General features: G+C 39.0%; 1 pseudogene; it reads right to left on the bottom strand.

The window, feature by feature from the left end:
• Positions 1-6,464: 6,464 nt before the first annotated feature.
• LOC111152359 lies at positions 6,465-8,004 on the bottom strand (annotated as a pseudogene).
• Positions 8,005-14,867: the final 6,863 nt, after the last annotated feature.

Here is a 14,867-nt window from a genome sequence, read left to right as displayed (position 1 = left end):
CAAATCACCAGGTCCTGCCAACATTGAAGGGGAGGCCATGAATAACAGCAGCTGGGGGATCTCTGTGTGCCTTCTACACACAAAAAGACAAGGGCAGGTATTGGTCCATGCTACTCTGGCAGGATGTTCCTCCTACAAAGTGAAGGCCCAGGGCGCCTGGGTGGCTCAGTGGGTTAAAGCCTCTGTCTTCAGCTCAGGTCACGATCCCAGGGTCCTGGGATTGAGCCCCGCATCGGGCTCTCTACTCAGCGGGGATCCTGCTTCCTCCTTTCTCTCTCTGCCTACTTATGATCTTTGTCTGTCAAATAAATAAATAAAATCTTAAAAAAAAAAAAAGATTTCTTTGCACCTCTTCTAAAAAAAAAAAAAAGAAAAAGAAAAGAAAAGAAAGTGAAGGCCCAAATAAAATTAACATTTGGAGTGGATCAAGTCCCTCAGGTGCTCAGACAACCACCTTCCTCTGATGGCTGGAGTCATCCCAGTGAGGCTGTAGCTTAGAGAAGAGTGTAAGAAGTAGCAAGTGAGGGGAGAGACAGAATGGTGATGCTACCACATATAAGAAGCTTTACCTGCTTTTAGAATGATATTTCCTTGACAATAACAATTTAATAGACAAAATTTTTAGGGATATTTTAAGATAAGATGTTTTGTGTATGTGTGTGGGTAGATTCTTCTAGTTCCCAAGCCGTCAGTGAGTTCCTGAAGAGAGAAGTTTGAAAAGTCCAGGAAATGTGATTCACTGCTATGTTAGCTGAGTTTTAGCCATTCAAAATAAATAAATAAATAATAAATAAAAGAATAAATTTCAGCTGTTCAAATGCCTCTTTTGTGACTTTTTCTAGAGTTAAATTATGAATACATATTTTTAAGTTTAATGTACATTTTTACACTGATAAAAACATTTTAAGAATATTTTTATAATCATTGCTATACCCCCAAATCCATAACTACTGATTGCAAATATTTTTCTTACATATATTAAAATTAATTAAACCTATTAAATATTTTTAATGTTTTTCTGCGTTCCACCAAAAATCACTTTATCTCTAGTGGAGGCAGCCTAAAGTCTGAAAACCGTGTATCATGGAAGGAACATTTGCTTTGGGTTTGAACAGTCACTTTGCCATTTTCTATTTATTAAAACATAGGAAAGTAAGTAACACTTGGGTTATTTGAACCCCAAGCTTCTTTTCTATGAAACTAGAATAATGATGTTTACCTTAAAGAGCTGTTTGGTTTTAGTGAGATGATAGTTGTAAAATGGATCATACTTGGTTATCCAATAATAAATGCAAACATAATAATATTGGCAATACCTAATACTTACTGCACAATTACCTGTGCTAGGTACTGTACTAAGGCATCATGAATATATTTTCAATAAAACTTAGTATTTTTTCCAAAAGCCATGATATCAAGTAATTCAACAGTCCCATCTAGTATTGATTATCACCCACAACAGCTCCCAAGTTTCTAAAGGAATGAAAATGTTTGAGGGTGTGCTGATAGATTAGAACATTTACCGTGATGTCAACATTACAGCTAGGAAAAAGTAATACAATAAAATGGGATTAAGTCTACATCACAGATAAAAGTTATGATATTTAAATGTCTCCCTTTGTAATGTGTTATATTATATGGATTATGCCAAATTAGTCCTCATAGTTTACAAACCAGAGCATGAACCTTTTGCAGTTGATCATGCCTCATTTAAAAGGCAAACATGTTCACATATGTGGGGCTTCCTACAACTTTTAGGCACAAGAACATAAGGTATGGGAAAGGTGTGCCCCATGGGTGGTAATTTTCTTTATAAACCATAGACAAATAGGTAAATAAGACATGTTCTTTATGTGCCTTTATTCCAAAATGTTTGCGAATAATTCCTTCTAGTTTTGAGTCCTATCTTCCAGTGAACTATGATCTTATTCAGGTCTCACTTCGTCTAGCTGTTTCTTTTTTTGTTTGTTTTGTTTTGTTTTTATTCAAACCTTCTCACGTAAGGCATTTGCATGAAGCAGGCTTTTCTTAAGTGTTGAAGTGACAGGTGTCCGCTTCAGTCTACTGCCTGGCTATCTAAGAATTCCGTGCTTCACTGTTTTCTGGGGATTTTTCCTGTAGCCTCCCGGAGAGGGCTCCTTCCTTCACCTTATTATGGACAGCAGCCTATCCAGCTCAGACACTGCTATTTGCATACCCAAAGATTCACTAGGGGATAGCGCCAAGCAACAGATTTTTCCACACTTCCTCTCAAAGAACGCAAATGACCTGAAAGAAATTTTGAGATTTCCCTACTTTCTATCATCTCAACCAATCTTCATGAGAGGAAAGAAATAGTATATGGAAATAATTTTGCCCCATTTCATTAGGAAGGCAGATGTACCTACAGTCATTTTGGATGTTAAATAATAACTTGCCTTCTCTTTGTTACAGTAGGATAATTCCAGGTAGAAACAAGGAGGGTTAAATCCTCCTTGTCTCATTGTGACACTTTCCTCTTCCAAGGAAAGAGTTCCTAACTCTACCTTTCAGCATGCTTCAGAATTGTTATGCACACATTTATGAATGAATTAGACATTTGAAATACTCAAATCCAATGTCCTCATTTTGCAGGCAAGCAAACTGATGGCCAGCAGTACCTAAATTTAAAGAGCTATTCAAGGATATGAATAGACAGCAGCTCAATTGGCATATCACAACGTTCCACATTCTCAGTGCATCACTTAAGTATCTAGGATGAAAGGAAAAAAGTAACCCCTCGAATATGTCCCGGCAAAGAAAGTTATTTGTACTCTGAGACCAACAATTGCCCTCCAAGAATTTTAAGTGGTAAAGAAGCTACGAGCATTTGTTAGAGTCTAAGCCAAACTGCGTCTGGTTCCCTCTTTTCTTGACCCATTACTTCCCTTCAGCTATGTTCATTAAAATTCACACTCCACCTAACATTTCAACACAGAGAAGGAAAAGTGGAGGCTCTAGGCTTCTAGCATCCTGAACAATACTTTTTCTCCTTGACAACAGAGAGCCAAATTTTCAGCTGAAAAGCCATGAATATCAGATTAAAAATTGTAACAAAACCCTCCCTTTCTCTAAAAATATTGGGGATTGAAGGGTGATCCCATCTGGGCCAGGGTGGGTGTGATAAAATGCAAATGTGCACTTCCAGTAGGAAGAGAGCATGGTGCAGTACAGGTCAGAAGTGTGGACTGAATAAGGATAGTTTTTAATACTAATGGAACTGGGGGAGGACTGCTTCCAGATGGGAGGGGCAGCGGGTGGAGAGAGGTTTGTGGGGGCTGGGGGTGAAAACTGAGCAAGCATATGGAGACAGAAGGGAAAGAATAAGGCTCTAAAGGGCAGAAAATGTGGAAGCAGGACTCAAATTGCAGAGAACTCCATAATGACGCACTGGGCCTGTAAAGAGGGAGACAAATTCAGGAAATAACCTCAGATAAAGGTGGGATGCTGAGGGCTCCTGGGAGAGCAGTTTCCATTAGATGGTCAGAGAGGAAAGAGCCTGCCAGTGCAGCAAAGATCAAGTAAGGAAGTAAGGAAACGGGAATGGGTAGAACAGCATCTCCTTTAGATTTTCAGGAAAGTCACTCAAGCATCCAGTTTCATCGGAATTTTCTTTTACTCAAGATATCTTCAGGGACGCCTGGGTGGCTCAGTTGGTTAAGCAGCTGCCTTTGGCTCAGGTCATGATCCCAGCGTCCTGGGATGGAGTCCCACATCGGGCTCCTTGCTCGGCGGGGAGCCTGCTTCTCCCTCTGCCTCTGCCTGCCATTCTGTCTGCCTGTGCTCACTCTCTCTCCCTCTCTCTCTCTGACAAATAAATTAAAAAAAAAAAAAAAAGATATCTTCAGAGATAAAGCAAAAGCAGCAAAATGTTACCAAAAGGGGGACCTAGGTAAAGGATGTGTTTTCTTGTCCCTTTGGTTTCACCTTTCTTACTCTTGCGCAGAGGTCCCTGATGGACATAGATTCACTATTCAGTTTTGCTCAACAGTGTGACCTTATCTACAGTAAATGTCAGGGTCTCAATTCAAAACACAAGCAAAGGGTGATGAAACAGAAATGTCTCACTTAAAGAAAGCTACCCCATTTTAATTAAGTTCAGTCAGTTTACTAGCAATAAATCAGCCAGTGACTGCGTGAACTCTGATTCTTCTTCACCAGGTTCTTGTCTGTCTTTATTTTCAGCTTTGGTGTATAACACCTATTATCATCTTAACTTTAAGTCTATTAATATCTCGGTGCATGGTATCTAACGTTGAGTGTGTCCATATCTTCTTAAGGCTATCTTTTTGTTCCACACACTCCTATTTTGAAATGTGTTAGTGGTTTTCAATATCTATACCATTATTCATACCTAACTGAGGTTCCATTTAAATGTGGGCTCATTTTCTAGATAAGACTGTCTCATATAGTATGATTAGGAGGTCCAGAGATCTTTAACCAAACCCATTTCATAGAGAGTTAGACTTTGAGGTTTCCTCACCACATGGTAAAACGCTCTGTGTACACAGACAGGGCTTGCCAGAACTGTCTGGCAAAGAACAGGACAGAAGTGGCAGGAAAAGGCCACGCGTCTCAGTCACGTTCTGTTTATAGTAGGAATGCCAGGTCCCTTTGGAGTTGACTGCTTCGGCAGAACACAACTGGAAGCCTTCTGTTGGGGAACTTCCCAGAGGTTCCCAATTCAATACATGTGCCTTGCGTGGCCCTTCTATCATGGGGCAGTGATGCAATATAGGCACCACTTCCTTGCAACCACATCAGACTCTGACTCCTCTTTGATTGCAAACTTCTAGGCAACCAGAAGTCTCTGAAAAAGTATAAGTTCCACCTCAGAACCAACATCTTTCATTACACTGCGGGGTGAACAAGCCCTTTCAGCTGCTTCCTTGTTGTCTGCCTTAGATTTTAACCTTCCTTTCATCGTGTGTGTTTCTCTCACTTCTACTCTAAAGTAGAAGCAAGTCGATGGAGAACACTGGGTCTTTATGGCTCTTAAAGAGGGTCTGCAGAGAGATCCTGGGATGCTAGCCTCTGACAGCTTTGACACCATGTAACCGGAGGCAAGTAGGAAGGGTTGCTATTGTTAGCATTTCAAAACAACATCCACTATCACCTTCTTTTTTGACCTGTTTAACCTTTTCTTTCAAGAAATTATTCTTTGATTCTCAAGCTCCCTTGCGCTTGTCTGAGAACAAAGAGGTTCCCCCCCCATTTTTAGTGTACAAATTGCTTTAGTCACTTTCAGGTTATGAAGTATGGGGGGATATTTTCCTACAGAGAAAGTACTTACTATTTCTTTTATGGATAATTCAAATATAGTTGAACCTTAGAACTTTAAGATGAAGAATGAAATTGTTATGAGTTTGGGGAAAAAAACCTGAGCAATCAAAAACCAGTCTTCACGTATGCACAATAAAATTGAGTTTTAAATTGTGTAATCATACCTCTGCATAACATGGCAGGGATATTATTGTTTGTTTTGATGTTGTGCTCTATTTTAAAATGTACATAGCTATGCAAATAAAGTTAGGTAACTCAATCAAGACACAACTTTCCTTTTTTTTCTTAATTTACCATCTTAGTTTCTTAAATCTAAAACCCAGAGAAATTAAATGCAAAAAAGTCAAAAGGAAATAATTGAAGTGTTGATGTTTCCTCTTAAAAAAATTAAAGATATTTAAGATTTTCATCAGGACATGGTTAATTAACATTACGAGTAGGGCGATACCATCAGTAAAAGAAAACATTTCTAAATTGTTTGTCTCTAATTCTCCATCATCTTCCAACACTCCCCCCATACCCATACCTCTGTTCATTGTATAATTACTCTTCTGGCCTGGAATGCCCTTTATCCCTCATGTCCATCTGGCTAACTCATGCTTGTCCTAGAAAACTCAGCTCTGCTCTCATCTTTTCTCCATTACCCTTAGCGGCTCAGAAAAGCCAGTACTTTTACTTTCAGAGTTTGCAAATCAAAATGTAACAAATAGGGGCACCTGGGTGGCTCAGTTGGCTAAGCTCCCTCTAACTCTTGATTTTGGCTTAGGTCATGATCTCAGAGTTGTGGCATCAAGCCCCTCATATGCTCTGCACTCAATATGGAGTCCTCTTATCCTTCTGCCTTTGCTCCTTCTCCCTTCCTTCTCAATCTCTCTCTCAAGTAAATAAATAAATAAAATTTTAAAATGCAACAAACAGGGGAGCCTCGGTCGCTCCGTTGCTAAGCCTCTACCTTCAGCTCAGGTCATGATCCCAGGGTTCTGGGATCTAGCCCCAGATCGGGCTCCCTGCTCTGCAGGAAGCCTGTTTCTCCCTCTCCCACTCCCTCTGCTTGTGTTCCCTCTCTCGCTGTGTCTCTCTCCGTTAAATAACTAAATAGAATCTTTTAAAAAATTAAAATGCAACAAACAATTATATATCAGGATTGGTAGGAGTATCAAGGGTTATTTCACAACTGTCACTATGTGTTTCTTTTTCTCTGACACGATCGACACAAACCCTGCTATGTTTGAGACCATTCATTTCCTTTCACTGATGAGCTTTTTTCATGATGCACTGTTCCTGAATCTGGCTGTAGACAGATTTTGGTAGATGTCAGTGATAAGCAATGTGTTTTATATGAGAATGATATCGAAATGTCTTCTTCAACTTCTGGTTATAATCTTTGGCTGCTTTTTCTCCCGATGGAAGCATACCCAATTTTTCAGAAGCATTGGCTTTACATAGACAAATGTTCATTTCATCAGACCCACATATAATACATTTGCTGTCAGAAGTCCATTTTACATAGCTAACATGTTGCATTCTCTTTGTGTGATAGACTTCCCTGCTTCTACTTTTGTCCACAGGAAAGATCCAAATAGATTTATCAAAACTAGCACACATAACTCTTTCCCAGTGGGAAATTAATCCATATCAAGCCCCACAGATGCATGATCCATATGTACCATTAAGGGAATGTCCAGTACATGCATATCAAAACTATACCGTTCTAATCATTTGCAGCAGTAAAAACGAAAGCTTCCATAGAGCTCCAATAAATTGTGTTTGTTCTCATATTGAAGATGACCTTTTTCAGAGGACTGACATGCCTCATATCATATAGTTCTATATTCCTGTTAGAAGCACAACTTTCTAAGATAAACATCTCAATTGGCTTAACTTTAATACTAGTTATACTGTGGAATCCCCAGGTCATTGGACATATAGGACTTGTTCTTTGTTTATCCCAAATGTTTACTTGCTGTCCACATGAAGCAAAAACAGTTTCTTTCCAGTGATGATCAATTCCCCCACACACTGTCTTTCCTAATGTGGTATGCAATCGTTTCTCCTCTTCCCCCATTGCCTGGTCCATCCATTTCCCACTGCTCCACAGTTTTGTCATCACCAATAGTAGAAAAAGAAGTCCCACAAAAGTAAGTACATATTCTTTGTACAAAACCCTCATGTGCTTGCATTATACAGATATATTTTCTTTTTTTTTTTTTAAGATTTTATTTATTTATTTGACACAGAGAGAGAGATCACAAGTAGGCAGAGAGGCAGGCAAGGGGGGAGCGGAAAGCAGGCTCCCCACTGAGCAGAGAGCCCGATGCGGGCCTCGATCCCAGGACCCTGAGATCATGACCTGAGCTGAAGGCAGAGGCTTAACCCACTGAGCCACCCAGGCGCCCTATGGATACATTTTCATTTAGTCAAGTTCCAAATTCTAACCTCCCCATCACATGCCCCAGGAAGGGCAGCAGCCAGGGTCTTTGGATGCTCTGCCAAGCAACTGACTCCATCTCAATGACCATCCAGGAAAGCAAACAATGGTTTCGTAAATACACTTTCCAGTTTGGTGCCTTTAAAGCTCTTAAGTATTCTTGTGGGACCTCAAAAAAATTAAGTAGGATCACAGTTTCTTGGAATTCTTTGTAAGTCCAGCTTGATTTCTCGGACATAGTTGTCCGGGTTCTGGCTCAGCATCTTCGCCTTCATTTTGGCTGCTAGTTGTTCCCGACCCCACAAGCCTTTCCTTCACACTTGGGTTCCTGCTGCCTTCTTAAACAAAACCCCTTAAAACATCTAAGTTATACTACTAACTCTACCAGTAGTGGTGTGACTCATGTTCTCTTAGCATCATTTCTTTATCCATAATGAGAGGAAAAGCAAATAAGGTTGCGCTTCCTACCATCCAGGATTATAGTATCAAATGAGATTATGTATATGAATATGCTTTTTGAATGCTTTAGCACCATGCAAATATAAAATATTAGTATTATGTGCATTATTATGGGAATCTGTTCTACTCAACATTTTTATCAACAACTTGAACAAAGACATAAAAGCACGATTATAAGCTTCGCAGATGATAGACATATGGGAGGAATAGCTAATAAAAAGAAAGGAAGATAGAATCAAAGTTCAAAGAAATCATGACAGATTGGAATGATGACTAGAACTACTAAAATGATATTTAATAGGAACAGATGTAAAATACACTTCAGTTTAAAAAAAAAAATCACGTCAGGGGAGACCTGTGATGACATCAGTTTATATGAACCACAGTTATATGGTTGGGAATTGAGGATAATTTTAGATTTCTCTAATAGGAATACTCTATCCAGAATAAAAGAGGTAATATGCCACATGTGTCAGACCATTGCTTACATGTGTAATATTTAAATATTGAAATATGAGGAACTGTGCATCTAGGGAAAGCAAGAGAATTTTGAAAGGCTTTAAAACCGTATCATATAAGAAGCAACTGACAGAACTAGGGTTGTTTTGCTTGGAAAGAAATACATAAGGGTGTCTACAAATGTTCCAAGGACTTACACACAGAACGGATGTAAAAATGCCTAATACAAAGAGTAATTGGGAGATCTAAAAGAGATAATGAGGCATATACTAGATTCTCAGTAAGTGAGAGTCAAATCTACATTCATTCTGTCTTACTCTAGTGGGAAGAGTATGGATGTTTGACTGGGAGAGCTGGTCAAATTAAACCAAATGGAATGAGTTTCTCATGGCTGGAAATATGCAAGGAAACTTTTATTGTTACATATAGCATTTGTATAACGTGCTGGAAGTTTTGTGTGTATTAGTGTTGTCTCATTGGAGAATGTGCATTCATCTAACTATACACCTGCTTTCCGTTCATGCACAACCCATAGCTAAGAAAAGATAATATGCAAAATTCCATTACATTTTCAGAAAAAAAAATGAAAGGGAAGTAATGTTGCCTCTTAACAGTAGAAAACTTTAGATACAGAGAGATTATGTAAATGAAATATTCAATAATATTGTGATAGCCCCTGCTAAGGCTCTGGTTTTCAAATGCTAGTGTGTGTCAGAATCACTCACAGGGCTTGCCAAAACACAGATGACTGACATTCACCCTCAGAGATTCTGAGTGAGTAGACCTGGGGTAAAGCCCTCCAAATTTGCATGTCTAATAAGCTCTCAGGAGATACTGTTAAAGGACCACTGCTCAAAGTAAAAATGCCTTGTTCATACCCCTTGCCACACAAGACAAATTTGTCACAGTTTTAAATGTATTATATCCTCCTATCTTCTTCAGTTGATAATTAGGGATGAGAACCCGATTAATCCATAACAACCTATAATGTGCCTTGTCATGAAAAGAGAAGCAGAAGGAATCAAGTTTCGTCTCTCAAAAACTTGAACCAATGCATGTTTAAAAGACCAGCAACTTATATAAGAAAAAGAAACTGAAAAACTAACAGGTATAAAGGAAGGAGTGAAAAGGAAGACGGATAATCAGAAGAGGAGAGAGAATATAGCAAAATGTAGGAAGCAGCTGATTTCAGTTGATGGTGAAGCACTAGATTAAAGACCCTTAAACTTCTTTTGAAAAGTGCTGGCGCTCCAGGATCTGGTTCCCTCACCCATTAAGGTGGCCCTAATAGATGTGCTCTTCTTGCTTTCTAATCATTTGACTTTTTCTATGTTCTTGTTTCCAAACCTGCTTACGATACACCTCACACTTACTGATACTTTTGAGAAATGTTTACTCCAGTACTTGGAAGACCATTATCTTCCTGCTAGCAAAGTTGCTATTGAGAAGTCCATCGCCACAACAATGCCCTATCTTTTGCTTGAGACTCACTATGTTACCACTCTGGAAGTTTTGAGGGTCCTCTCTTTTCCTGGTGCTCTGATAATTTCATTACAATGTGTCCCAGCATGGGCCTTTGAAAAATTACTGTCTGAGTGACTCTTGCATTCTGGAAAATTGTGTCCTCTGTCATGAAGTTTTGTTTGTTGTAATCTTTCTTTAAAAACAAACTGAAAGAGAAGGTAAGACTTTCCAACAAGAAGCCCAAGCAGTTTTAGAAGTCAAACAAGAAAGAAAATTTTTGTTCTTCTGAAGACTGCTCCCTCCCCCAAAAAAGAAGAAAGAAAAGCAGGAAAGTCTGAAGGGGGTTTTGGTTTCTCTCTTGTAATTCAGCCTGATTGCTCTGGTAAATTCTCAGGAAGAAGACATAGGATCCAGAACAGAGTAAAAACAGAGTGAGAAAATGAATAGTGAATGGATGAAAGGACAGTGATGAGAACCAGAGGACAAAACAAAACAAAGCCATGCCCCAGCTGACCGTGCTGGGCTCAGGGAGGCAGGGTTGCACACTCTACAAACACCACTAATGGTGGCAGGAAGGAAACGGTATTTTAAGCCCATCGGTAATCCCCCTCTATTTTCTGTCACTCTGGAAAAGCAGTGCTAACAATGGCCTTCTCTGTGCTTCCCACATGGGATTTAGCCACTGTTGTAACCTTTGTGTTGTTCATTGTGAGGCTAGAAAAGTATAATTCCACTATGCGTAAGCCCTTTGTAAGAGGAAATACAACTGTCAGCTCAGGTGGCTTTAAGCTGCCAGAGCTTGGGGAATAAAACCAACTCAACTCTCTTCAAAATCCCCACGTGAGGAGAGAAGCTGACAGATATTAGTTCTGTCTTCCTGTAATAAACTCTTTCCATGAAGTGCAATGATCTCATGGCAGTCACACTGGAATCAACTGTGAAGGTTTAAGAACTCCTGCCCTCTCCCTCCAGAGATTCTGACTTATTTGGCCCAGTGTTTTGAGCTGGGCATGAGGATTTGCAAATGCCCCCGATGGTTCTAATGTGCAGCCAAACTGAAGAACTATTGCTATTTTTCTTTCTTTCTTAGTCTCTCTCTCTTTACGGTTGCCTTCCCAGAATAACGTTTCTCTTTCCTAGACATCTAACTTTTGGTTCAGGCTTCAGCTCTTACTCGTTTAGGAAATTGTGAGGAAAATGGGCTCTGCCTGGCTTCAAGGCTGAGCCTTCTTGGCTTGTGTTAATTAATCCACTTTATTCCTTCATCCACAATCAGTGGTCCAGAGATGAACAAGTAATATATAAACAACCCAATCAGGATGATCTTCGGACACTTGCTTGGAAGTCTTTGATAGGAATATTTTCTTTCTTCCTCTTTTGTCCTTCTTTCTTGTGGCAAATGGATGTGAAGCCAGGAACGACTACATGTGTTTTTCTCCGTGAGAGAAGAAGCACAAAGATGTAATCATTACTTAGAAGGGGACACAGCCAGGAAAATTGCACAGAATCAGAGCTAGAGCCACAAGTTGATGGTCATCCTCAAGCCCATCCTGTTCTTGGGATTGCAGTTAGATAAGTCAGTAAAGGGCCTTTTTATTCAAGTCAATTGAGTTGGGATGTAATTAAGGTACTACAACAGATTTACCCCCATGAGCTATTTTTCTTCTTGCTTCTCTTAAACCTGGGCCAAGTGGTCATAGAAAGATGTGAAAAACATTCACTATTTATAAGGTACTGAAGCATCATGCTAATAATTTTTCATGGTCACCTTCCTAGATTAAGGTATATCTTAATGTAAGCAAGATATCTTTTTTGTGGTTTGAAATGGATGTGCTAGCTTCTCGGATCTATATAGAGTAGACTGATGTCATGACTACAGAAAGAAGTACTTACATCCCATACTGTTGCTTTCTCCCACGATAAGCAAGTTGCCTATTTGTCAGCAAATTGATAATTGTTGAGTGAATGATTCACAGGAACACTGCATTAGGAAGTGTACATTTGGTTAGGAGATAGATGAATGAAAGAAAGGCATGGTCCAGGACGACAAGCAGTTTCCTCTTTAATTGAGCTGTTCTTCCCACATTTCACTTCCAATCTGTAATTGTGGACTGCTTTCCCATTGGAAGAATGCTCAGGGAGTCATGTCTAGATCTCCCCTAATATCCTATTGACTCTGCCTTTAGAATGTTGATCCAGGGTGCACCAACAGAGACACCGATGATCTATGATCCTTTCTAGACGGTAACATTTCCCCTGGATCCAACAAATTCATCACTTTGCCAGCCTGGAACGGAAATTAAAACCAGAATGGGTACTGGAATCTTGCCTTGGTTTTTTTCTCTTTATGTCACTTTTTCTAATTGCAGAAGCCAGCACTTTTTTTTTTCTTTAAACACCATTAGCCAACATATTAGCCATCATTAGTTTCAGATGTAGAGTTCAACAATTCATCAGTTGCATTTAACACCCAGTGTTCATCACATCACATGCCCATCACTCAGTTACCTCATCCCCCCAGCAAACCCCTCTCCAGGAATCTCTAGTTTCTTTCCCATAGTTAAGAGTCTCTCATGGTTTGTCTTCCTCTCTGCTTTCTTCTCATTCAGTTTTCTCTCCCTTCCCCTGCGATCCTCTGCACTGTTTCTTATATTCCACATATGAGTGAAGCCATATGATAATTGTCTTTCTCTGACTGACTTATTTTCTTCCACATAATACCCTCCAGTTCCATTCATGTCAGTGTAAATGGTAAGTATTCACCCTTTCTGATGGCTGAGTAATATTTCACATCTTCTTTATCCATTCCTTTGTTGATGGACATCTTGGCTCTTTCCATAGTTTGGCTATTGTGGACAATAATCAAGCACTTTTCAAGTGACCAGACATAATTCTCCTGGATGTTGACTTTGTAAACTTTATCTCACACTAACCTTTTCAGCTGGGGATGTTCCCCTTTGTATGCATAAGAAATTGAAATATTTATGATTCTACTAACTAATTTGACAAAGAAACCATAGCCTTCAAAGAATTTTGAATTTTTATTGAAAATAGACACTTCGGATATTTTCCTACTTTCTTATGGAATGAAGTAATTTGGTTTTTATAGGCTGATTTTAGTCAAATTGGCAAAGAGGCTGAAGTCTTAGAGATATATTGAGTTTTCTTGTAGGCAGCCACCCATGAAGTTAAAGTCCAGGGGAAATCAAATTTCTTTAGTTCAGTCATTTGCCTCCAGTAATGACTTACTTTTGCACCAACCATAACATTTCTCTACCATTATAACGATTTAGAGAATTTTTGTGTATCAGATTATTTTCACTTGGACACAGTTTTCCTTGCTTCACTGCTGAACCAATCCAGCGTTCTGAGGTGCTGTCAGTTCGCATGAAGGGACAATCTGCAGGCTCCACTGAGTAGGTGAAGTGTTCCATCATGACTGGTTACACTCCAGTTAGGACTCTTTACCTCCAGCTCCAAGTAGCACTACATTTTCTCTTAACACTTGTGAGCTACAGTCTAGAGGCCTGAGTTTTTCGCCTGTAGGTATAGGGGAGTGTAGGAAGCAGGAATAGAGATTTTTGGAGAGCCAAGTTTTGACATAGGAGTAGTGCTGGAATAAGTTTAAAAATGCATATGCCATCCCCCAAACCAACCCTTTGGCTGGTAGGCTCTATGACACCTCATAAGAGACTAATACTTGGGCTTTAAAATCATAAGGTCTGGCCCAAGCCAGGAAAGAAACCCAAATATTTCTCCTTAAGTTTTACAGAGCCTTGTGGTATTTGTTTTTTAAACTCTTATATTATAAAATAGAATAAATGAATGCATCTAGTAAAATGTGTGAAAGTGTGTTTTCAGTTTAATAAACAGCTACAAGCAACACTCATGAAAATATGATATATGTCAGATGAAAGAATAATAGCAATATTCCAAAACTCCCACATGTGGCTCCTCCCACTATTCCCTTTCCTTTGGGGTAATCATTACCTTGACACTAATTATGAGCAATTCCTTGTTTTTCTTTAGTTTTAGTTCTTGTGTATGCATCCCCAAGAAAAATACTTGAGTCTTGCCTGTTTGGAATACTATATAAATGCAATTATGCTGCATATATTTTCTATAACTTGCTCTTTTCCATTCACTATTAAGATTATACGTTTCAGCCATATTGTTGCACATAGAACTAGTTCATTAATTTTCATTGCTGTGTAACATTCTATGGTTTATTGATATGGCAATTCATTCATCCATTTTACTATTGAAGGGCTCTTTTTAGTTTTTGGAAAATGTGAAAAATGCTGCTTTGAACATTCTTGCATTTTGTTTCTTGTTGTATATAAACATGCAGATTTATAAGGAATACTCTTAGAAATGGAAAGACTAAATCACAAGATATGTGTGTTTTTTCAAGTGTACTAGTTTTCTTTCCCAACTATAGCATTACTACATAATGTTATACCAGTTTGCAAAATGTGGTAATTTGCACAGAGTGAAGCCCAATGGGGAACTTGAACCCCCAACCCTCAGATCAAGACTGGAGCTGATGCTTACCCAACTGAGCCAGCCAGGAGCCCCATGTTAATTTATGTTCTTAATAAAAGGTCCTATAAAGTCCTCCAAATTTATTATTTTATTTTAATTGTTGTTTTGTCGATTCTGGATACTTTATATTTCTTTTAAAGATTTATTTTTCTATTTGGGAGAGAGAGAGAGCCAGCACAGGGAGCGGAAGAGGGAGAGGGAGACAGAAACT

This window comes from Enhydra lutris, unplaced genomic scaffold (genome assembly GCF_002288905.1).
Source record: "Enhydra lutris kenyoni isolate GAN:26980312 unplaced genomic scaffold, ASM228890v2 scaffoldscaffold2, whole genome shotgun sequence".
Classification (NCBI taxonomy): domain Eukaryota; kingdom Metazoa; phylum Chordata; class Mammalia; order Carnivora; family Mustelidae; genus Enhydra; species Enhydra lutris.
The sequence above is the reverse complement of the archived record's forward strand: the minus strand, read 5'-3'. Positions and strand labels throughout refer to the sequence as shown.